The sequence below is a fragment of the Aquarana catesbeiana genome, linkage group LG07 (assembly GCF_042186555.1).
Source record: "Aquarana catesbeiana isolate 2022-GZ linkage group LG07, ASM4218655v1, whole genome shotgun sequence".
Taxonomy (NCBI): Eukaryota; Metazoa; Chordata; class Amphibia; order Anura; family Ranidae; genus Aquarana; species Aquarana catesbeiana.
Window position 1 is genome coordinate 63,175,200 of NC_133330.1, and position 25,935 is coordinate 63,201,134.

At 44.2% G+C, this 25,935-nt stretch overlaps 1 protein-coding gene across 2 annotated transcripts in view; it reads left to right on the top strand.

Annotated features, from left to right (window-relative positions):
* The first annotated feature begins 22,695 nt into the window (after positions 1-22,695).
* ASB14 (ankyrin repeat and SOCS box containing 14) overlaps positions 22,696-25,935 on the top strand; it is a 52,431-nt gene continuing 49,191 nt past the window's right edge. For both annotated transcript variants that reach the window (XM_073592249.1, XM_073592250.1), the window contains exon 1: positions 22,696-22,881. The gene's annotated coding sequence lies outside the window, so the exon portion shown is untranslated. The remainder of the gene's footprint in view (positions 22,882-25,935) is intronic.

Consider the following 25,935-nt stretch of genomic DNA (forward strand, 5'->3'; position numbering starts at 1 on the left):
CCCCTATGAATACAACCCCCCTGCATTACATCTGAGGGAACTTCAACCCAAGATCCAGGATAGAGAGGGACGCGCTGGGACCCATAGGCGGACGCCCTTAACAACCTTTTTGTTACCTGCTTTTGCCCCATTACCTGAAGGTAAGGGGCTACTACCCACCAAAGTGTTTAGCACACGAAGAAAAAATTAGATGTGACTCACCCAGCACTCTAACTGCAACGTGTGCATGCCAGGACGTTGCTGTCACAACTATACACAAGGACTGTACTTGAGCATTTATGAATGCGTTCCTTAGCACTTTAATTGCAACGTGTGCATGGTAGCACGTGGCTGTCACATTATATTTTAAAAAAACTTTTTTTTTTTTTTTTTTTTTTTTTTTTTTTTTTTTGTTTTTGTAGATTTCTTACTCTTATTCATTATTTGATGTCAACATGCACAATATGCACTTTATATAGAAATAGCCAGTCACTATTCTTCCAATTTTTGCACTTAGCACCTTTTGTCCGCACTTTAAATTTCGCTGGTCCAAGTATATATGCACATCTACTATGCACTCTATTTTTTAATTCAGAGCTAGTCACTAGTGCTCTGATACTATCACGTTATTATACTGTTATTATGTGGATTTTATTTTTAAGGTAATTGAAGTGATATTTTGTTTGAGTATACCTATGTTAAGTTTTATGCACTATTGAAGGTATTGAATATTCAAATGAACATTTTTTAATACACAGTATTCCTCACGTTTACGCCATTCTACCACTTTCCTATCTAGCGCATTGGTTATTATTATTTATTAGCCTATGTTCACCTGTTTATACACTAAGGATCAGCGCAGCACCACTTACTTACACACATTCATCTTAATGGTGGAACTAGTATCCTTCAAGTAGAAGGGAGTTTTTTTCACTATTGGCTGCAGGAAGTAGTCTATATATTTGCCTACTCTCGCTGTAATGGAGTTAATGCCACTTACAATCGGCCTACCCGGAGGGCATACCGGGTCTTTGTGGATTTTTGGCAAATAGTATATGGTGGGGATCCTAGGTGCCGTGGGAATCAAAAAATCTCTCTCTCTTTTATTCAAGATTTTTGATTCATAACCTTTTGTAATAAGCCGTTGAAGTTTCTGTTTATATGAATTGGTGGGGTTATTGGGAAGTGATCGATACGTGCCTGGCTCATTTAAAATTCGATACATCTCAGCTTCGTATTGGCTTTTGTCAAGAATAACTATTCCTCCTCCCTTGTCCGCAGGGCGGACCACCAAATCTTTCCGTGCACACAGGGATTCCAAACCCCCTTTTGGTATTGGAGGATGATATATACGTTTCTCTGGTAGTTTGGCAAGGTCTTGGAGGACCAAGTCCCTAAATATTTTGACTGCAGGGGCTATAGGAACGGGGGGGGGGAGAAAAGAGAGGGATTGGAAAGGTCAGAATGAACAGTTTCTGAAGTAGCTGCTGGATAATCACTACGTATTGGGTTGGAGACCAAATATCTCTGGATATTAACTTTACGTATATATTTATGAACATCAATAAAAGTATGGAATTTATCCAACTTTTTAGGAGGAGCGTACTTCAAACCTTTGTCTAATATGGATAATTCCGCTTCAGTTAGGGTCTGGGAGCTCAAATTAAAGACTCCTTGACCCTTTATGTTCTTTTTCTCTTTTCGCCTTTGTAATCTCCTCCCGCCTCTACAGCCTCTCTTGGGTCTAGGCCAATGATGCCACGTCGGCAGTGGCCATAATGTAACTTTCTCGTATGGCAATACTTTCAAGGAGTCTAATGGTGGAACTAGTATCCTTCAAGTAGGAGGGAGTTTTTTTCACTATTGGCTGCAGGAAGTGGTCTATATATTTGCCTACTCTCGCTGTAATGGAGTTAATGCCACTTACAATCGGCCTACCCGGACAAGGGAGGAGGAATAGTTATTCTTGACAAAAGCCAATACGAAGCTGAGATGTATCGAATTTTAAATGAGCCAAGCACGTATCGATCACTTCCCAATAACCCCACCAATTCATATAAACAGAAACTTCAACGGCTTATTACAAAAGGTTATGAATCAAAAATCTTAAATAAAAGAGAGAGAGATTTTTTGATTCCCACGGCACCTAGGATCCCCACCATATACTATTTGCCAAAAATCCACAAAGACCCGGTATGCCCTCCGGGTAGGCCGATTGTAAGTGGCATTAACTGCATTACAGCGAGAGTAGGCAAATATATAGACCACTTCCTGCAGCCAATAGTGAAAAAAACTCCCTCCTACTTGAAGGATACTAGTTCCACCATTAGACTCCATGAAAGTATTGCCATACGAGAAAGTTACATTATGGCCACTGCCGACGTGGCATCATTGTACACGTGCATACCACACGAAAAAGGCATAGAGGCAGTCAGACACTTTTTGACCCGTGAACATACACTAGCACCTTTCCAATGTGAGTATTTGATAGAATTACTTGAATTTGCAACCAAACATAATTATTTTTGGTTCAATCAGAATTTCTATCTTCAACAATGTGGCGTGGCCATGGGAGCGAAGTTCGCACCTAATCTTGCGAACTTATTTATGGCCAAATGGGAGGAGGATGTCGTCTATACCCATGGAACCGATTCTTTGGTTCTTTGGACCAGGTATATAGACGACATCCTCCTCCTGTGGAGCGGAACTAAGGAGACACTTAAGATATTTTTTGAACATCTGAACTCTAATGACAGAGGGATCTCTCTGTCGTATGAGGCCAGTGAAACCAAAATTCATTTTTTGGATCTACAGATTGAGATAGTGGATAAACAATTCAAATTTCATACATATTTCAAACCCACAGATCGTAATGGCTTTATCCCTGTAGACAGCTGTCATCACAGATCCTGGCTAAATGCAGTTCCGAAAAGCCAATTTTTGAGGCTCCGTAGGAACTGCACCGATATAGATGCCTTTGTAGAACAAGCATCAACTTTGAAACAAAAATTTATAGATAAGGGATATGATGAAATTGGTTTGGATCTTGAGATCCAAAGAACCATCGACATTGATAGAAAATCCCTACTCACAGTAAAACCAAAGAAAGAACCAGATGGGAAGTTTAAGTGGGCCATGTTAACTTCTTTCTCTACTCAACACAGACAGTTTAAAAATATTATTAAAAAACATTGGGACGTCCTTAAACAAGATAACATCTTAGGACCTATAATTCCAGAAGAAGCTAAAATCATCTTTAGAGGTGTACCATCATTACAAAGTAAAGTGGCCCCCAATATTATCAACCCCCCTACCCGTCCCTCTTTTTTCCATGACTGGACGGGTTTCTTTCCCTGCAGGAGGTGTGTCGTATGTCAACACAATACTCTAACCACCCGCAAGGTGACAGAATTCACCTCTACGGTTACTGGCAAGAGATATACCATAAAGCCGTTCTGCACTTGCAGTACTGGATACGTGGTGTACCTCATCACGTGCCCCTGCCGTAAACAATATATAGGCCGCACCACCAGGACTTTTTCTATTAGAGTCGGAGAGCACATTGCCCTTATTAAGAGTAGGGATCCTAAACATACAGTCCCCAGACACTATAAAGAATTCCACAATGGTAATCCTGAGGGATCACAATTTGTCATTATAGACAAATATACACCCCCATGGAGAGGTGGTGCAAAAACGAGGGGTGTATCCCGTCTAGAAATGTTCTGGATATATGAACTACAGTCTTTTGCCCCTCAGGGTATGAATGTGGAAGTTGATGTTAATGCCTTTATAGACCAATCCTGATATATAGGGCCCTCTATATGAGTATTACAGTCCATATAGATTTATATATGGATCCTTCCAATTTTGATTGTGTTATACGGCTGATATTGTATTTCATGAGAATCCAATTCATCTAATTTCTTGCAAATATAGTTTAAGTATCATAGTCAAATTCTAGTTATGCACATTAGTTCCCTTACATATTGGAAAACATATACCCATCTTTAAACAGAGTATATGGCTTAGGTTCTTTTTGGTGTTATTAGTGATACCTATGGTTATATTATATTAACCTAATAGGGAATATATATATTCATATATTAAGCACTCCTCTTTAGGGTGTGAGATATCTGGTATTTGGGAATATATATATTTACATATTAAGTATTCCTCTCCAGAGAGATTTAGTTTTATATGAACCGCCCCATTTAAACGTATTATCCACATATAACGTTAATGCGCACGCGCATCTGACGAGATGTCGCGATGTGGGTCTACGCAATGTGAGGCGTAGTATGGATGCCGGAAGCGAGGCATGACTGGAACGCACGCTACTCCGGAAGGAGGTGTGTCGGATCATGCCCGCAGCCCTGCGCAATGACGACACAGCGTTTGTTTACATTCCTGACGTCATGTCGAGATATCGCGGGATTTGGTGTTCGACGGAACACCGCCCCGCAATTAGAACCATTGCATGTCCAGGGAGGTCCAGGGATATAAACTCTGGCAGTCCCTGTCTCTTTAGGTATGAGGAAGGGTGACAGAGATTTTTTGTTACAACTCTAGGTGTTATGAAGGGTTTAGGAGAAGTTGGAACGCAACATATATGTATGACATCGAGGCCTGGAACGCACGCGGGTCCGCCATTTTGGGCAACCCGGAAGTGCTGTAGAAGTGAATCAGATGGGCTGGATTCTCATCAAGGGGGTTACAGTCCCTATATTAGGGAGTCAGGCAGCAGTGGAAGGACACCCCTAGACGAAGTCTTGGTAGACGAAACGCGTCGGGGGGACTCCACTGCCGCCTTCTTTTTTATTACAAGCGCTTTTTTAACTTCTAAAATGTAAGTGTAAATTTTTTTACAATAAATTTATTTTGTGTTTATGGAATCACACTATGTGGCCCCTTTTTTATTCCACATGGGCCGCATTTTGGGATATGTGACCACCCGTGCTGGGAGGATTCTTCTATGAAAACGGTTGGGACCCTTATTTCTCCAGGTTGCCAAGATTTCCCCCCTCATTGCCGGTGGGCAATACAAGCTGGTTTGACCCTTACAGTATATGCTGTTTCGGGTTCAAACCCTTCGGTAAGCCTCCAACTTTACTGGTTGTGGGAATTTCACATGTGTTTTGAATACGACACTGAGGTGGATTTAGCTGAACTGTATCGGATCTTTGCAAACTTTTATCCACATTTGATTGAGCAACAACTATCACCATACAAATTCTTGCTTATACTGTCTCAGGAGTTTAAGACAGTTCAGACTGTTTTTTCGTTTTCTCTGTTTTATATTATGGTGATATTTTTATTAGTCTCACAGTTGAAGATCACAATGGTTATATTCACTTATTGACTAGAAGGATTTTTTTGTGTGATAAATTAGTATATTTATTTCACTTAGGTATTTTTCACATTATACTCATCACTTTTTATTTTAGCGCTACACTCTGTTTTGCGCTTAATTTATTTCCATACAGAATATGAAATTGATTAAAATAAATTTTGGCAGCCATGGTGGTACACACTGGCCACGAGTGGTACAAGCTCATTGTATAACTACCCTCCACACAGCCTTGCTTCCTGTTTTTACATTGTGTCCCCCGTATATCGCTTTAGAGGCAAAACCCATTTTCATTACAAAAACTCCATCCATGTAGCATATAAACAATTCAACAAAAGAACCATTATAATGATAACATCACTCCAGGCATAATCTACCTTCTGTATCAGGTTGCACCATATTTATCAATCTATTCTGAGCGCAATTGAATTATCCTATTTAATTATTTCGTTTTTCAACACACTAGCATACAACACTGAAGAATATTCAGAAAGGGCTTTTTCACATGGGCTTTTTGCAGTATGAACAGCAAGCATTTATAAAACTTTCTGCAAGCTTTAAGCAGCTTTCTCTAAGCTTTTTAAAGCACCCTTCAACTAAATTTTTTAAATATTGTACACTGATCTTAATGGAAGCGCTGATTGTCACTTTAAACAAGCTGCTAGCAGGCTTTCTGCAAGCTTCAATTAGTGCTGAAGCCTGCTACCAGCTTGTTTAAAGTGACAAAAAGCACTCCCATTAGGATCTGTGTTCAACATTTAAAACAGGAGCTGAACGGTACTTTCAAAGCTTGCTGTTCCCACTGCACCTATACAAACTGAAGCCTGTTCTGTGTAAAACAAGCTGAACTGTGTAACCTCTTGCCACCCATGCCCAAGCGTGGTCACAAAGAGGGTGGGCTTTAACACCCACAAGCCGCACATAAACATCCATGGATGGACGAGGTTTCACTGCATGCTCCCAGCACAGTGACCATGCTGTCATAGACAGCTCTCAGTCCTTAGTAATGATTGATTTGATTTGATAGTAATATTTGAAGTAATCTACCCATTTGAGCTGTGGATGTGGCACCCTAGGGGTCGAGGGATGGAGCGGGAAAAGAACCGACTTGTCCCAATTAACGCGAATCCCCGAGTACCCGCCGAATCGGTTAATTAGTGCAGACTGCAAGGAGGACGCCACATCCGCTAAATAGAGCAGAGCATCATCCGCATACAGCGATATCTTTTCCTCGATTGGACCTACCTGGAGCCCCTTTACACCAGGATCCGCCCTCAGCAATATAGCCATGGGTTCCATTGCCAGAACGAATAGGCCTGGGGAGAGGGGACAACCCTGTCTCATGCCCCGAGATAATTGGAACTTGCCTGATAGGCAGCCGTTGGTACGAATTCGCGCTGAAGGGCCATGGTATAACAGGCGGAGCCAGTTCGTGAAACCCGGGCCAAACCCGAATCGTGAGAGCACTTCCCATAAGTAGCCCCACTCGACGGAGTCGAAAGCCTTCTCCGCGTCGAGTGAGGCCACAATTCCCTTAGTCGTCTCGTCTGCCCTATCTATGTGAGTGTGAAGGCGTCTGATATTGATGTCAGTACCTCTTCCGGGCATGAAGCCTGTTTGGTCCCTGTGGATCAGGGCAGTAATGACCAGATTAAGCCTATTGGCCAATACTTTCGCTAGTAATTTTGCATCCACATTTAGGAGGGATATAGGGCGATATGAGGAGCATAATGTGGGGTCTTTCCCTGGCTTGGGGATCACCACTATGATCGCTTCACTCATTGTGTCCGGGAGTTTCTCGAGGCGCATCGATGCAGAGAAGAGGCCCTGAAGTTTATCAACTAGTTCTGTGGCATATTGTTTGTAAAACTCCACAGGGATGCCATCGGGTCCCGGTGTTTTCCCTGCCTGCATTGATTTGAGTGCCTGGATTATCTCCAAGGACGTAATTGGGGCGTCGAGTTTGTCACGATATGTTACTGTAAGAGTTGGGATATCAATGTCATCTAGATATGGTACCAGATCCTCCCCTCTGTAGTCTGCCCTGGACTTGTAGAGGAATTCGTAGAAAAACAACAATTGATCCCTTCTGGCGAGTGGATCAACTGTCCTGAGGGGTCCCTGATATGTGAGATGCTCATCCCTCCCGCCTGCTCTCTAGAGAGCCAGGCCAACAGACGGCCTGACCTCTCCCCTTGCTCAAAGATCCTTTGGGATTGAGCTAACATTTTTTTCTGGGTAAGAGAGGTACGGAGACGAATAACCTCCTTCGTCATAAGTTGTAACTGTGAATAATGCATAGGGTCTCGAGTACGAACAAAAAGAACCTCCGCACTACTCGCCTCTCTCTCAGCCTTTATTAAGTCTGCCCTACGCTCCCTCCGAACTCTGGCAATGATGGTCTGGTACTGCCCCTCGTCGTGGCCTTAAAGGCATGTAGGCCGAGCCTACATTAACCGCCCAGAAGTCAATCAACTCAGTTCTGAATTTGGAGTCCACAGCAGTGTCCGAAATCCAAAATCTAGAGAGCCTCCATATTTTGTCTACTGAGCCCAGGGAGAGGTCCAATGACAACAACAAGGGTGCGTGATCGGAGATTTCCCTAGGCAATATTTGTATGTCTGTGACCCGTGGGAGGACCAGGCTCCCAGCAAAGACTAAGTCTATACGGGAAAATGTTCTATGAGAAGCTGAGTGGCATGTGAACGCCCTGGCCTGGGGGTGTCTCCACCTCCAAACATCTGTCAGGCCATAGGTATCTGCCCACTCAGCCAACCAAGAGCAATGATGTCCCGTAGTCGTCAGTCTGTCAAGATCCGGGTCAGGGACCAAATTAAAGTCACCCAGTATAATATTATTGTCAGATGCAAAGTCAGCCATCTTGCTGGTAATCTGATTGAGCACCAGCAAGGAAGCCGGCGGGGGCAAATATAAGCCCACAATGGTCCACGTTAGAGAGTATATTTTAGCATGAATGATAACATACCGACCATCAGGGTCCAGGGCCACCAGAGATTTCAGTATCAGGATAGTAACACCCCTGGAAAAACTAGAGTGAGTGGAGTGGTAGTGGTAGCCCACCCATGGTTTTTTAAGGGCCAGAACCCTACTTCCTATTAGGTGCGTTTCTTGGAGCACACATATATGTGGGTTATAAGCTTTAATGAACTGGAACACCAGGGATCGCTTGACCGGGGAGTTCAATCCCCTAGTGTTCCAGGAAATTATGTTAAGGGAGGACATGGCTACTAAGGGTGATATGAATATTAGGATCCATATAGATCTCGGCTCCCGAATTGGACCCCTGGACCCAAAACGGACACATCTGGAAACAATGCAATGCTGATAAGTCAATTATTTTAGTGCAATTATAGAACAAAAACAAAACCAAACTAAAAACAGATATAAGAGCCCAATATCCAAGGTAAATTGAGCTAGCCCTGTTAGGGGAACTTTCACCACCCCCCACCCCACCCAGCCCCCCAAAACTGAGGCGGGTTTCAATCCCAAACTGCATCAGCTCGCCGGCTGCAACAGGGGGTCCGTGGAAGAGGCGAGCCTAACCCCCCGAGACTGCCTACGGGGGGGTAAGCAGCAGTTCAAGCTTCTATCCAAGTATAAGATCTCCGCTGTTTTAATATAACAGGCTGTAAGGATGTTATAGTCAAGCGGAGAAAAGTAAACCATGTTGCATCCCCACCGTGAAGTCGATCCATCAAAAGGAGGACACACATAGTATGAATCCCAGTATTCCGCTAAAGGGAGCATGTAAGAGCAAAGGAAGTTCATATCTCACCAGTCTCCTGACCATATCCTTTGGCAGGGGCACAAACTTAAACGTTTCTAGCAGGAATAATGATCTATCTCATCAAGTCCGCACACCCCATGGGTTTAAACTGGGCATAACAAGTGCAACAAAACTAAACATCCATGGGGTAGATTGTGTGGAAACTCAGACCTGGGCCCAGGTCAACTTGAGTAAGCAGTGAAAGGGGTCAGACGGCACATACCGGTTAGACGATCATCGGATCTGTGGTAAAGAGTCCAGCCAGGCAGAGGCCTCTCTTGGTGTGCTAAAGAATCAGGTTGTCTCGCCGTCTTGGACCCTCAGGCGAGCAGGGAAGAGTACACTGTGGAATGCTACGTGATCTCAATGCCGCTTTGACTTGATCGAAGGATTTCCTGAGCTTCTGGGTCTCCACCGAGTAGTCGGGGAAGATCATCAACTTAGCATTTTGGTATCTGAGGTCCCCAACATTTCTGGAGGCGCGGAGGACTTCGTCTCTGTCTCTAAAGTTGAGGAGACAAACAATGAAGGTGCGGGGAGGGGATCCAGGGGGTCTCGGCTTAGGCGGGATGCGGTGTGCCCTTTCAACCGCGTAGTGGGGGGACCAGCGGGCCTTGGGTAGAAGGTCACGCAACATACCCTCTATAAAGGAGGTAGGACTACGTCCCCTCTGGTAAACCTATAATACGGAGGTTATTGCGCCGATTTCTGTTCTCCGCGTCTTCGGCTCTGTACTCTAGGGCCTTCACTTTGGTTTGAAGTGTGCGGAGTGCTACTCCATGTTCCGCCATGTTGTCTTCAGTTACGCTCAGTCTTTGCTCTGTCTCAGAGACTCGCGACCTGAGTTTGTCTATATCTTGGCTGATTAGTCCCATATCCAGCTGAACAGCCTCAATTTTGGTTGTTAGCGTGGATTGGCAAGTGGCGATGGCCGCCATTACGTCCGCCAGCCAGGGGGTCGGGAGTCGTCCGACTCCATGAGGATTGTCTGTGAGGCTCTATGGGCACTGCGGGTGGCGTGAGCCTCTGGACAGGGGGAGGTGAGTGTCTGAGGGGAATCCGACTGTGGCGGAAAGGTCAGTTTTTTGCCCCCTTTACTATACTTTGCACTAGAGTTCCTACGCCTTATTCAGATGTCTTCAGATGTCAGAGTCTTGCTCTGGGCAATAATCGATAATTATCTGTGGAAGCCTATCGGTGGGGACAGGAGCAATCAGATAGTGAGTTCAGTGCAGCATGTGTCCCTCCAGTTTCCCCCCTCACCTGTGGCCTGTTGATTACCAGAGCTGTGCTCTCAAGGCTTCCAGAGGTCTGCAAGGGATTTTCAGTCCAGCCCCAGCCTGTCTCAAGCAAGGTGTCTGGGGTGGGGGGTGCTTCTAGCTTTCTCCACTGCCCAGATCCTCCCAGGTCCTCCTGCTCCAGGCCCAAGGCACAGTTTTTGTCTGCAGTTCGGTCCGGTGTCTGTGGGCCGTCAGGAAAGGCCGCGGATGCGGCCTAGTAGCTCGTGGGGGGAGAGAATAGATTTGGCCTGTGGCACAGCAAGGCCCGCCCTTCCTACCTCCGTCCGCGGCCTGTGACTATCAGGGAGTTCCACTCTGCAGGGCCGATCGCGCCAAGGATCCTCCATCACGCGGCGGTGTCCGGCAGGAAAGGCCACGGCTGCGGCCTAGTCGCCCGAGGTAGGCCGAGGAGTCCGATCGCAGCCAGGGAGCGAAATCTCCTTCTCCCTACAGCAGTCGGGAGATGCCGGCAGCCTCCTGAGCAGCAAAGGACGTCTTTACAGGGGTGTTTTAGTGCCGATGGATCCGGATTTAGATACAGCAGTGCGGAGCTCTCAGAAAAAGCTGCCGCTCACAGCGCCATCTTGGCCACGCCCCCAGCTCAAGGTAGTTTAGTGTGGTGGTCACTGGTAGCAATGCTTCTTACATTCATGGTCATTAGAAATTATCTCCCCCTTACAGATAGCTAAAAAGATAATTGGTGTCAGTGGTCACTCATCTGAGAGGCAGAAGAAGGAACCCATAGCAACATCTGGAGAACCCTGGTATTAGAAAGGCTGATCTAACTACCAACATTTACTTCCCCAAAGTACAAATTTCTAACAGGCTTTAATATCCTCTACTTTTAAATGTACTAACTTCTAATTAACTTTACTATTTTCTACTTCCCCGCTGTATTAGTTTCTAATGAGCAACTTCAACCCTTGGAATAGATCCTGACAAACCCTATCTTTTGTCTCCACAAAGCACTATCTACTAAACGCTACTATTTTCTACTTTTGCATTATATTACTTTCTCACCAACTTTACTCAATGCTGCTATACCGCCTGGACAGTCTCCTAACCAGCAAATACTGAATGGAGCAGTGGCCGCTAGTGAATTTTTTGTTCCCCGGCGGCATGACCCCCCCCCCTGCACACATCTGCTGGTTGGTCTGGCACTTACCTGGATCGATAGATCCAGATAGATGGGGGTGTCATCCAGCAGGATGTGGGCAGCTGCTCCAGGTTGCCGGGTGCGGAGTCCGGGCACTGGCTCCAGGCTAGCGGGTGTGCAGGGTCCGGGCAGTGGCTTCAGGCTGGCAGGTGCGGGGTCCGGGCAGCGGCTCCAGGCTAGCGGGTGAGGGGTCGGGGCAGTGGGTCCAGGCTAGTGGGTTCAGGGTCTGGGCAGCGACTCCAGGCTAGCGGGTGCGGGGTCTGTGCAGCAGCTCCAGGCTAGCAGGTGCAGGGTTTGGGCAGCGGATCGACCTTTTGGCCAATCGAGAAACAGGTCTCACACCTGCTTCCCAATTGACAGGGAGAAGATTTAGTGTGAAAATATTGAAAATATATTTGCTATCGTCACTCAACCAGGTGGGATCGGGACGCAGTGCTCTGCTCCCCGAGCCCATCCTTTTTGAAGCCTATTAGAGCCTCTGGCTCTAATCATGTGCTTCAAAAAACATCCCCGCCATAGGAATTAATGCACCCAGCATCCTGAAAGGGGCCGGGCGCATGGACAGGAAGGGCGGTGGCAGTGTTATGCCCCGTACACACGGTCGGACTTTGTTCGGACATTCCGACAACAAAATCCTCGGATTTTTTCCGACGGATGTTGGCTCAAACTTGTTTTGCCTACACACGGTCGCACAAAGTTGTCGGAATTTCCGATCGCAAAGAACGCGGTGACGTCAAGCACGTACGACGAGACTAGAAAAGGCCAGTTCAGAACCAAGCGCGGCACCCTTTGGGCTCCTTTTGCTAATCTCGTGTTAGTAAAAGTTTGGTGAGAGACGATTCGCGCTTTTTCAGACTCGTGGCTTTCAGATCGTTTTCTGCCGTTCAGTTTGTGCTTGTGGGTTTGTATCTGCTCTTCAGTGCGTGCAGTCAGTTCGTATTGGAGTTTTCTGTGCGATCTTGTCCGCTCGTTGCTGTTTTTCAGGTCGCTCTTCACAGGCCTTGCTGTTCTTCAGTGCGTTCTGTTACTTCGTTCTGAGCAGCTGACCGTTTTCTAGCCATGTTTCGTATGCGTACTCCTCGTAGAGTTCGTGCTGTGCGGGGGCTTGGTGTTGGGGTCCTGACCTTGACACAAGTCCAGTCCATGAACAGGGTGGGGAGGAGTTCATGGACCAAGAATTGGTTGCTTCAGCGTGACCAGTTCTGTCATATGCCTTTGCTCCGTGAGATCCGTGAGAATAATCCTGATGATTTCAGGAACTTTCTCAGGATGACGGACCCCGTATTTCACCGTTTGTTGGCTTCGCTGACCCCCTATATCAGCAGGCAGGATACCTGCATGAGGCAAGCCATCACTCCGGAGCAGAGGTTGGTCGCTACCTTGCGGTATTTGGCCACAGGGAGAAGCCTGCAGGACTTGAAGTTCTCGACAGGCATCTCCCCCCAGGCTCTGGGGATCATTATCCCACAGACCTGTTCTGCCATCATCCAGGTCCTGCAGAAGGAGTATATGAAGGTAAGATTTTTATCCTTTAATATCACATTTTATTGTATTGAATGATTGATAATATATTGTATTTCTTTCCTCATTCCCTAATTACCATGATTGTAATATGCTGTGAATGTCCCCTTTGTCCTCATGCATGCTGGATTTTTATGTAATTATTATTTTAGGTCCTTCATACATATTTGCCCTTCAATAACCTCCCCAGCATGGTGTCTCCTGCCCTATATTCACCTCATGTAGTTACTTAACAATGTATTTTATCAGCTCCATAGTAGTGCTTTACCCCAAACACCCCCTAAAATGTTTTGAAATGTTATTTTTGATTTAAATTCAGGCAGAGTGGCAGAGGCTTTTTTTTGTGGTGTCCCCAAATTTTTTGTAACCCTCCCTCCCCCAACTGCTAAGTCAGCTGATCCCAATTCTCTATCCTCAATCATCTATCTGCTGACTTTGCCAAACCCATACACACTATACCCATCTCTTTAGTGCTCAGATTTATGGATTAATTCCCCAAAGCATGTAGTGCAAGGGCCTGCCTGTATACTTTCCAATGGTACTGTTTAAAGTTCTTGTATCCTATTATGATCTTGATAGGTAATAGCAGAATGTCCAAATGTGCTCAAATGTGTACAGTGTGTATTTATATCTTTGTATTATGACACTTCTTACCTGTCCAGTGGGCTGCCAATAGTGTAACTAAGGAGGGGCTGTTCCAAGTAATACCCTGTATTTAGGCATTCATCTCTCAATGAAGTGAAGAGGGTTACCTGTCCAAGAGTTCCCCCCCCCCTATAATGTTAGAAATGGCCCATGAGAGGGGGGGGGGGAATATGATAGGTGTACCTTATACTTTGTTGTTGTTAAATTCCCCTTAATAAATGCTATCTGGAGGTTGACCCATAATGTTTGTGTCTAATCTGCTTGCCAGGTCTCTGTGAAAAAATAGTAATGTTTATTGTTTTTTCCTCAACAGTTTCCTTCCACGCCACAGGAATGGCAGACTGTGGCCTCCCACTTTGCCCAGCGGTGGGACTTTCCTAACTGCGGAGGGGCAATTGATGGGAAACACGTCCACATCGTCCCACCACCCAACTCGGGGTCGTACTATTATAATTACAAGGGGTTTAATAGTATAGTGATGTTGGCGGTGGTGTCGGCTAATTACGACTTCTTGTATGTGGACGTGGGGAAGAATGGCCGGATGTCCGATGGTGGAGTCATTGCCCAGACGGAGTTCTACAGGCGTCTCCAGAATGGCAGCTTGGACTTGCCACCTCCAGAGGACAATGTTGAAGGTCTCCCATTTGTGTTCGTTGCTGATGAAGCATTTGCGCTGGGGGACCACCTGATGCGGCCATTCCCGATGAGGACCCTCACCCCGGAACAGAGGGTTTTTAATTACCGGCTGGCCAGAGCCCGAAGAGTGGTGGAGAACACATTTGGAATCCTGGCCAGCCGGTTCCGATTATTTATGACACCCATCCATATGGCGGAGTATAAACTGAACCATATAATACTTGCCTGCTGTGTTCTCCATAATTTTCTACAAAAACATTCAGCCAACTATGCTGGCTCAGTTGGGCCTGAGGCCGGAATCCCAAATACATCAACAATGACGGCACTTGAAAGCGGTCGTCCTGGCTTGCCCTCCCTGAATGCCCGTGATGTCCGGTTACGATACCTGGAGTTCTTTGCGGGTAGGGGGGCTATCAATATGCCAGACAATCTGTGACACCTTTTTCAAATAAAAAACAACCAAAAGAAATTCTTGGTGGACATTTACTGCTTGTGTTTGTTTTAGCTGACCCTGACAGAAATGTGTTGAGTGCAGAAAATGTCGTGATTGGGTAACCTTATAAAAAACAGTGTTGGCTGGTACTTCCTAAATGCAAAAACACATTTCACTACAAGTGCACTTGCAACTGCACTGAACCTGCACTTGTAGTGCAAAGAGGATTTGCCCTTAGGAAATAACCCCCATTTGTGCATAAAACAACAATTACATCACCCCAAAAGTGTTGTAGTGTTGAGACAATAATCCACACATTCTTGAGTAAGGCACTTTTTTATACCTGCACAATCACATGCGCATTTACCAAAGGTTTTTAAAACAAACCAACATGTTTGTTGTATAACAATGTTTGCAGTAGCATTATGAAAAATCAAAATATCCATTTCAGATAAAACAGGCCTGTGTAAAACCAAAAAGAAAGCCAAAAAACTTGAACTTACAAAATTCACATTAGGTAAAACCTGAAGGCTATATCAGACATCAGTATTTAGGAACTGGGTTTGATCTAGCGTTCAGATGGGGGGAAATCACCCCTGGAAAAGCCAAATTTGGAAGATGCACACCAATTTACGAATGGCAACATGTGCTATCTGCCATCAGGGGGGATCAAGGGACGTGTTTTGGGGGAGAAAGCCTTTCCTCAATGCGACTTTATAATTGAGGAAGGTGTTGCACCCCCAAAACGCGTCCATTGATCTCCCGTGATGGCAGATAGCACATGTTGGCACACTGTGTGCATCCTCCAAATTTGGCTTTTCTAAACATTTTAAAAATTTTTGGAAGATTGGACCACAATAAAACAGGTGATTTTGTGGGGTTTAAATTCGCCCCAAAACATCAATGATGTTATTATTTTTTTTAATAACATCACTGATTTGTTTCTGGATGTTTTGCAATTGGAGATTACACCCCATGATCTCCCCGATAAGTATCTGGGCACTTTCTGAAGTAAAGCGTTCAGGATCCCTCACATCACGATCACCTAAAAAGAGATAAAGAACAAAAAAAAGGTCTCAAAAATCTGCCACCATCCATCTCGTTTACCTGAGTCTGTGGTCGCAGACACTCACCTGTTGTGGTGCCAATCTCCACCACGTCTTCTTCTTCCTCCTGCTCTTCTTCTTCGTTTGGGGGTATTTCACCTTCTTCCATAGGTGGGGGGTCTGTGGTCTCCTCGGATGAGGGCTGTCCTCCGAGTCTTTTCTCCCCTATGTAAAACAAAAATGGTATAATTAGCACACAGATATTTGATGGCAGAACTAGAAATAGGAAACATTGCTTGGAAGTGGGGTACAATTGTCTATTTTAGCCGAGTTCCAAGATGTATATTTTTTTTATTGCCCTTTGTCAAGCTGCAATACTTTACATGTTTGGTACAAGCTTCACAGATGTAGCCCCCCCTATAGTATACACTGGAGCACCTGTGTGCCCCCCTAATAAAAATGGTGTTCTGGGGTCCCACACTAGTGCTCCAGTGTCCAGATGTGAAAACAGCTGCTCAGTGTCCTCTCTTTACACACAATCTAGTTGTCATTTCATTCTAGTAACAAACCCATCTACACAAACAAATATTTGGCATCCAAGTAGGCCCCAAAAAATGTGTGAAAATGCATATGGCCTAAACAATGGTGTTCTAGAGGCCGAAATAAAAATGTTTGATACGAACGAATAATGGGCCCATGAACATTAAAGTTGCCCTTTTAAACGTTACAATTAATAAAAGCATATGGAGCAGAACGAACGTAATAAAGACAGAAAGAATAGGAACACAGCACAACTACTTACTTTTTTGCAGCACTCTCCGGATCTTTCGGTACTGCTCTGGCTCTCTCAACTTCAGGTCCGACCACCGCTTCCTGAGCTGATCTTTACACCTTCGTACCACGAAATTCCGCTCTAGACTCCTGACCACTTTACCAATGATTTTTGCCTTTCGGATGTTGGGGTGGGGGTAAGGCCCATATTTTCCGTCATAGTCGGACTTCCTCATGATGTGTACCATCTCCAACATCTCCCCAAACGACATATTTGTGGCCTTAAAACGTCTCCTTCTGGATCGGGACGTGCCTGGACCAGGGCTTTCCTCCTCCTCCTCCTCGTTGCTATAATTAGCATGCACCTGCTGTAACTCTGCCATCATGCTCTTCACCCACTGCGCCGAACGAAAAGGGGCGGGGAATACACTAGAAAGAACGTCAGGGGCGGGCGGAGTTACTCGCATGCGCAGTGTGTATAAAGCGTAACACGCGTGCGTCTTACGTACGATCTGTGAGCGGAGGAAGGAGCATTGGACGCGCCAATCGTAAGAACGAAGGTAAGAGACAAACTTGTGCCTATACTGCTTCTAGATTGAGGCCTATATTGTAACAAGATTAGGAGAGTTTTGTCTGACATTAGGCTTTGTCTTGTGTTGTGTCTTGCAGTGAACATGGATATCTTAATGAGAGATACTGACTTCATGTCACTATTCATTGATATGCTAAGTGAGCTGCCCTGTCTGTGGGAGATTACCCACCCCCATTTCAAGAACCAAGCAAAGAGGAAGGCAGCACTGGAGCAATTGTGTGAAATTGTGAAGCAGGTGATCCCCACGGCAGACATCACTTATTTAAAGATTTTCATTGGTGGCCTGAGGAGCACATATCTGAGGGAGCGCAAGAAAGTCCTGGATTCACAGAGATCCGGAGCAGCAGATGACATCTATGTCCCCAGGATGTTGTACTACGACAGGCTGCACTTTCTGGCAGGCCAGACTGAACCCAGGCCATCCCTCTCCAGTCTTCCTTCCACGCTTCCTTCCCCCCTGGCTGAGGCTTCTGACGCCCAACCTGGGCCTTCCAGGCCGCATGTGGAGGAGCCCAGATTGAGCCAGGTATAGCATTTCTGTAAATATTTCTGCTTGTCCAATCAATGATGTTAACTAGATGTTAGTTTGGAGTACTAATTTAGGATTATGATTGATGATGCAAAACATTACAACTATGTCCCTTTTTCATACACAGGGAAGTCTCAGCCAGGAGATGGCCGGGCCGAGCCGGCTGGCTGATCTGCAGGTCCCTCCACCCCCCCTGAAAAGAGAAAGTGGCAGTAGGACGAGTGCCCTAGAGGAGGCGGCTATCAGATTCTTTTGGAGGGCTACAGAGGTCCTGGGAGCACCACACACCAGGCAGGAGAACTTTGCTGCATTCATAGCATATAAAATGCAGAGGATGGAGGAGGGCCAAAAAGCCATGTGTCAGGCCCTCATATCAGAGGCTCTGGAGAAAGGTATGAGGGGCCAAATTACACCTCACACACAGCTTTGGGATGGTCCTCCTCCTCCTCCTCCCTCTCCTCCAGGTCCTCCCAGTCCTCCTCCAGGTCCTCCCAGTCCTCCTCCAGGTCCCCCCAGTCCTCCTCCTCCTCCAGGTCCTACTCCTCCTCCTGCCACATCTCCAACTGCACAGCCACAGCCCGGAAGGAAGCGTGAAAGGAAGACCAGGCAGTGATTGCCCTGGGTCCAGTCTGGTCGGCCAAAAAATGCAGCCTCTTGTGGTATCACAGCCTGGGGACACAGATGTCATCTGCTGCTATCCAGATCTCTGCGAATCCCGGACCAGACTGCCCTCCCTTACATATGGACTCCTCAGGCCACCAATTTTGATGTTGAAGAATTGATGTCTGCCGTGGGGGTCCCAGGCTTCACTAATTTCTCATGTTGATCCAGTGTTGCCTTCCTCTTTGTTTGGTTCTGATCCCTTAATAAAGGATTTTTGTTTTGAATTATACTCTCCTATGTGTTTTACTTCAAAAATGACAGTTTGTTTGTGAGGATTCAGGTACATTTCTAATATACAATGTGAAATGAACAAGGGACACCAACAACAAACAATCTCCTGGAGATTAAATAATAAAAGATATCAATGGTGTTGGGGTAACTTGCCACACAAAACACACACAAAAATATTCTGGAGTAAAAATAAAAATAACATTGAACAAAGATCAGCCTTGGAAAAAATCCAAACATTAAAGAAAAAAAAAGGCTTAAAAACAAAAAAAAAAAAAACATAAAAAATATAAAACTGTCAGATGTGACAACTAATAACAATATATTGAGGGAATCCCACTAAAAAAACACAAATAAAAGTTTGTGAGAAGTGTGTGTGAATATGAGCAGCAAAACTACTTAATTCTTGTCACATTATAAAGAAGAAGAGAGTGCGCTGTATTAAACCATTTTTTACATTGCAGCGTGACGAAAGTGCTGTATCCATTGCGAACGCTAAGTTTACCAGAACGAGCTGTCCCGTGTCGGAATTTCTTCTGAGCATGCGTGGCACTTTGTGCGTCGAAACAGGCCACACACGGTCGGAATTGACGCGATCGGATTTTGTTGTCGGAAAATTTTATCTCCTGCTGTCCAACTTTGTGTGTCGGAAAATCCGATGGAAAATGTCCGATGGCGCCCACACACGGTCGGAATTTCCGACAACACGCTCCGATCGGACATTGTCCATCGGAAAATCCGACCGTGTGTACGGGGCATTAGGGGGCAGTGCCCATGTGTCCACAATGCACGGACTGCCACTGGAATGGACCCTCTGCACACTGCTGCACCCTTCCCAGAAAACTATGCAATGAAAAACAGGGATATTTAGTTCACATATATTGCTATGCATGTTTAAGCTGACCAACTCCATCTGACTAATCCCTCTTCTGGCCAGTCCTACACTGCCTTGCCACTGCAAATGCTATGTTGGACACCATGCCAACCTGGGGCATAAAGACACAAGGTGAGGGAGAGCTACTAGGTTCAGGTCTGGTCACTGACCTGCATTCAACAGAGAAAAGATATACCTGTGCTCAAATCCCAATAGCTTGTACATGTATTTGAACTATCAGGTGCTAAAGGGGTGTGACCACATATTAACACTACAAATTCTGGATGGACCCTCTGCACACTGCTGCACCCTTCCCAGAAAACTATGCAATGAAAAACAGGGATATTTAGTTCACATATATTGCAATACATGTTTAATGTATTGTACTGACCAATTCTATCAAAGTAATCCCTCTTCTAGCCAGTCCTACACTGCCTTGCCACTGCAAATGCTACAGTGGACACCATGCCAACCTAGGGCATAAAGACACTTGGTGGAGGAGAGCTACTAGGTTCAAACTTTGCAAAATTATTATTCTGACTATTTCATGTGATCTGGCAAATGTCATTCATCTTACAAAGAAAATCTTATTTTAAAAGCTTTGTGGTAACAAAGTTCTGTTTGAGGAAAATATTATTTTTATAACTTATTATTGTGGTTACTGCTGTTGTGACAACCTTCTGCTTAGTCTCTGTCATTTTTGGTCATATTATATACAGAGGGTATAGAAAAGAATCACATCCCCCCGGCTGTATTTACTAGTGCAACTTATAGCATCCAAGTGAAAGATATAACACCAACACGTCAGAAAAAATCCAAAACATAATCAACTGAGTTGGAAAAAGTATCACCCCTTATGTCAGTATTTTGTTGAACCAATTACAGCCTTTATGTCTCTACTAACTTTGCACATCTAGACTTTGCAATATTTACCCACTCTTCTTTGCAGAACTGCTCGAGTTCAGTTAAATTTGATGGTGACCGTATATGGACTGCAGTCATTCCACAGATTTTCAACTGGGTTTGAGTCTGGGCTCTGACTAGGGCATGCTAGGACAGACACATTTTCTCCTTTAACCACTGTGTGGTCATTTTTGCTGTGTGCTTTGGGTCATTGTCATGTTGGAAGGTAAACCTTTTTCCCATTGACAACTTTCTGGCAGAGGGCAGCAGATTTTCCTCAAGAATTTGATGCTATTTTGCCCCATCAATTTTTCTTCAATCCTGACAAGTGCTCCAGTCCCTGCTGCAGAGAAACACCCCCATAACAGGATATTACCCCCTCCATGCTTTCCTGTAGGAATGGTATTCTTTAGATGGTGAGCTTGTATTGGATTTCTGCCAGACATATCATTTGGTGTTGAGGCCAAATAATACATTTTTTGTCTCATCTTTTTCCATGTGACCTCAGAATCTTCAAGGTGCGTCTAAGGTGGTCATATGAGACTAAAAATGAATTTGGCCTCAACACCAAACGATATGTCTGGCAGAAATCCAGTAAAGCTCACCATCCAAATAACACCATCTGTAGGGTTGCCACTTCATCCCTTTAAACCCAAACACATACTGTATGAATTACAGAGGTTCTGAAGCTAATTTAATGCAGATAAGGCACCAAGGGAGTTTATATTACCACCTTAATCAGCCACAGAACCTGTGTAATATGTTCGGTTTTAAAGGGATGAGGTGGCAACCCCATACCTCTGCTCCGGTTAGGGAGATTCACCCTCTTTTTGTCCTGTTTACTGTTATCAAAAGTAAAAGAAAATCACAAATTTGGGTTGTCCCCAGAAAAGTAATAGAGGGCAAAGCTTCCAATGGGAACACTAGTTCAGGTGACCTGGGGGCCCCAAGGCATTCCCTTAATTTGCAGGATTTCCTCTCACTTACTGTTTTGTCTTTAGGGCAGAAAGGGAAGGAAAATCTATCCAATGGAACTCGGCAAAAATTAACCTGACATGGGTTATAACCTTCCCTTAATCAGTGCAGGAGAAGGTGGCCCTGCCTTCGGTAACGGTATCCCCTGACCCCCATATACGCACCTTACCTGTGCTCCCTTGCAACTACTTGCTTCTTCACAGCCAGCAACACTACCCACCACTTCCAGCTATGGAGGAGAAACATGTGACCAGCTCCATTGTGGTGATACCTGAGCTTAGCAACTATTCGCTAGGCCCAAGCGCTGTCACATGCCCGGAGCAGTGACATCCAACACTGCTGATCTTAGCTGTGACTGCTGAGGAGCAAGAAACTGCAAGGGAGCACAGGTAAGGTGAGGATATGGGGTCAGGCCTTGCCATTTCCATTAACACCATCACATTACCTTGCATAAGCATGTTGACAGGATCTTTTTAAATGACTGAATATTACGTGTCAGTGCTCTTTGTAGATTATCATTGTGTCTGTATCGCCTTGTTAAAGCAGAACTAAAGTATATCTTTTAATGAAAACACTGTGAAATTGCAAGCTAAATATTACGGTGGCACGAGTACTTGCTAAAGTATTATTTTTTGCTCGATCCATACTTTGTTATCTATATCAGTGTTTCTCAACTCCAGTCCTCAAGGCGCCCCAACGGGTCATGTTTTCAGGATTTCCCTCAGATGAAACAGCTGATAATTACTAAGACCTTGAAACTGATCAAATCACCTGTGCAAAATAATGGAGAGCCTGAAAACATGACCTGTTGGGGCGCCTTGAGGACTGGAGTTGAGAAACACTGATCTATATGCTATCTTGCAGATAGAAGAAGGTTTGCCAAGTCTTTGAGCTGTAACCATTGAACTGTTGCAGGTGGCAGAGCTTAAACCAAGAAGTCAGAAAATCCTAGAAATTATTGCTGTGTCTACACAGTTGTCAAGAAGGCCACAAGGAAAACAGATTTGCATGCATGTATTAAATATTTTTAACTTGCAGTTTCAGAGTGTTTGCATTGAAAAAATAAACTTGTTCTGCTTTAATAAGGCCAATATTGGAACAAAAAGGAACCTGTAGAGACTTGCAGTTGCTGTGTAAATCCTTCTGATAGTGCAACTTTTGCCTGTGTAATGGTTGTGTGATTCCAGCCCAGTGTGAGTTTCTGAGTCCAGGATCTGCAGCCTCTTCTAATTCCTCTGCTGTAATCCACCTGATTGTGTTACCAAACATAGCTCACCCACGTGAGAGGGGGCCGACTGTCCCATGATCCGGTATTTATAGGTCATCAGTGAAGACTCTGGAGATGTCTGCATCTAAATAAACATGAGGTTATGCTGAGGAGTGAGCTGACGGCCAAGTCTTGACCTCCACTTTAACAGTGTAGTTTTCAGTGTTAATCCTAAGAAAATGTGACCTGATGAGCTTATGCTTAGACAAGAGGATTACTGAGCGCCAACAAATACTGACAGAGCAGGTAAGAGTCTTCAGTTTGTGGGGTTTTACCTAAAATATATAAATGGGGTTATTCTGCAAAGCACAAAGGAAACTGATTTTCAAAGTGTGTTATATCATAGCAACCATGTATGTTTAATGTAAACACAGGTGATTCAAACTGAGCATATGATGAAAATATGAATCAGCAAAAGGCTACCTGCACTGAAGACCACATGTCAAAACAATAGAAAAGGAGAGGGATGAAAAATTGAAAAAATATAAGCAGATCCCATCATCTTCTGTAAATATTAAGTTTCCCCCACCTCTTGAGTTTCCCTTTAGGTCATTGGGGCAGATTATCTCATTAAATGACCAATTAGGAGATTTCAGAGGTAGGGCCAATCTTAATTTTTTTAGGAAAATTCATAATCTGCATATAACTTTAGCTATCTGTTTATGTAGATTTACTGAACTTTTTGGTAGGCTGTGCTTAGTCTCATTTCGGTTTCATTACATTTTCATTTTTTCATCATAGAATAGATATAATTATTTCGTCCACTTTTGAAACAAGTGAACTTTAAATTCATTAACATGATTTATAATTGGTGGTTAAAACATTTCACACATCATCACTCAACTTTTTAGTTAATGAAATTTATCCAAATCTCATTTGCATATGCCATCTAGAAATAGTAAATCATCAGGTAGTACTAATGCATATAGGGCCGAGATCTAGCAGAAGTGTCTCAGTCTGCATGAGTTCTATAATGGCAATTCAGGTTCTCCCTTTCATTCCCATACACTGCATATGGGGAATATTGGCTGTTTTTTGGGGGGGAGCAAAGACTGCTTTAGGTTTTTCTCAGCACCTTGTAGGTAGGTCAAACTTTGCCCATTCTTTAATAACATGCTCATCAGCTTTGACTCATTGCGGTGATTCTAAAGGCAGATTGACTGCTTACTTTGCAAAGGAAGTTGCACTTTGCAAGGGGATTTTTCCCCATAGCTTAATCAATGAGGTGAAGCTCTGCTGACTTCCATCATCCAACCATGTGCAAGCAAATATACTTTTTTTTTTCATTTTCCTTGCATGTGATTGGATAAAATTTGACAAGCTCTGGGGAAACTTCCCTTGCAAGATGAACAGCCTATGTGCCTTTAGAAAATTAACTCCCCTATCTCGGGTTAGGCTGGTAACATTCTACAGGTGTAAGGCCAGCTACTGTCTAGCTCTGCATCACATCATTGCTTGTGTATGGAACTTGGATATACCATTGGTTCCCAAACTGGTTTCATGGGTTTATCAGCAAGGAACAAAAAGCAACATTTAAATAATTTCACATATGATAACAGCTATAAAAGTTTTTAGAAATCTTTGAGAACCATAGCCTGGTAACGCTATAGTATGATATGAATATCACCCCTAATAAATAGCACTGTAAAATAGCTGACAAATTGCAGCATGCAAAACAATCCAGACTTTATTGGGCAGTTGATCACTATGCAAACACAGGGACTTTTCCAGGGACTGTCCCACAAATAAGTGACAGCTGGCAACTGTAGCAAAATTATATAATTATAGCATGAATTAACAAGCATGTAGACTATGTGAATGGCCACTGGGTACTGATAACCGTAAAACTAAAGCTGACCATATGCTAGTAGATTTTAGAACATTTGTAACAATTTTTACACAAACATTAAGGCTTCATGTACACTGGACATTTGAAAACCTCTTCCGAATAATGTAACTTGACAGCTAGTAACCGACCTTAAAAAATTTCTGTTTTGCAACTTTTACATACTGCGTTTTCGTTTAGGAGCATTTTTGTTTAGAAGCGTTATCAATGGGGAATCATTTCTGACCGTTTGCAATGGGAAAATATACACTTTTCAGAACCCTTGTATATTGTGGGCTGCAAGAGAACGAAAATGCAAGTTACTGCGTTTAGACGCATATACACGCTGTTACAAACATTTGGCGTTTCAAATGCCTCTGAACATCCGTCCTGAACACATTTTTTTGCTTTAAAAAAAATGCTTCTAAACTCAACTGCCTAGAAACTTTTATAAACGATCCTGTGTACATGTAATGATAAGATAACATAGAGGAGAGTTCAGGGGCAGCTGAAAAAATTGCCCAACTGCTCCTAAACGTCTGTTTACCAGCAGCAGTGTACATAAGGCCTTATACAAAAATTCTCATCAGTACATTGGATGACTTGACAAATGTTATTCAAAAATACTTTAAAAAACATGGTCAGGGGTGAGTAGTGGGGCCCCCCAGGGTTCTGTGCTGGGACCAATCCTATTTAATTTGTTCATAAACGACCTGGAGGATGGGGTAAACAGTTCAATCTCTGTATTTGCGGACAATAACTTCTCCACAGGATGTGGAAACCTTGTAAAAAGATCTGAACAAATTAATGGGGTGGGTAACTACATGGCAAACGAGGTTCAGTGTAGAAAAATGTAAAATAATGCATTTGGGTGCCAAAAATATGAATGCAATCTATACACTGGGGGGAGAACCTCTGGGGGAATCTAGGATGTAAAAGGACCTGGGGGTCCTAGTAGATAATAGGCTCAGCAATGGCATGCAATGCCAAGCTGCTGCTAACAAAGCAAACAGAATATTGGCATGCATTAAAAAGGGGGTCAGCTCCAGAGATAAAACGATAATGCTCCCGCTCTACAAGGCTCTGGTCTGGCCGCACCTAGAGTATGCTGTCCAGTTCTGGGCACCAGTCCTCAGGAAGGATGTACTGAAAATGGAGCGAGTACAAAGAAGGGCAACAAAGCTAATAAAGGGTCTGGAAGATATTAGTTATGAGGAAAGGTTGCGAGCACTGAACTTATTCTCTCTGGAGAAGAGACGCTTGAGAGGGGATATGATTTCAATATACAAGTACCATACTGGTGACCCCACAATAGGGATAAAACTTTTTCGCAGAAGGGAGTTTAACAAGATTCATGGCCACTCATTAAAATTAGAAGAAAAGAGGTTTAACCTTAAACTATGTAGAGGGTTCTTTACTGTAAGAGCGGCAAGAATGTGGAATTCCCTTCCACAGGCGGTGGTCTCAGCAGGGGG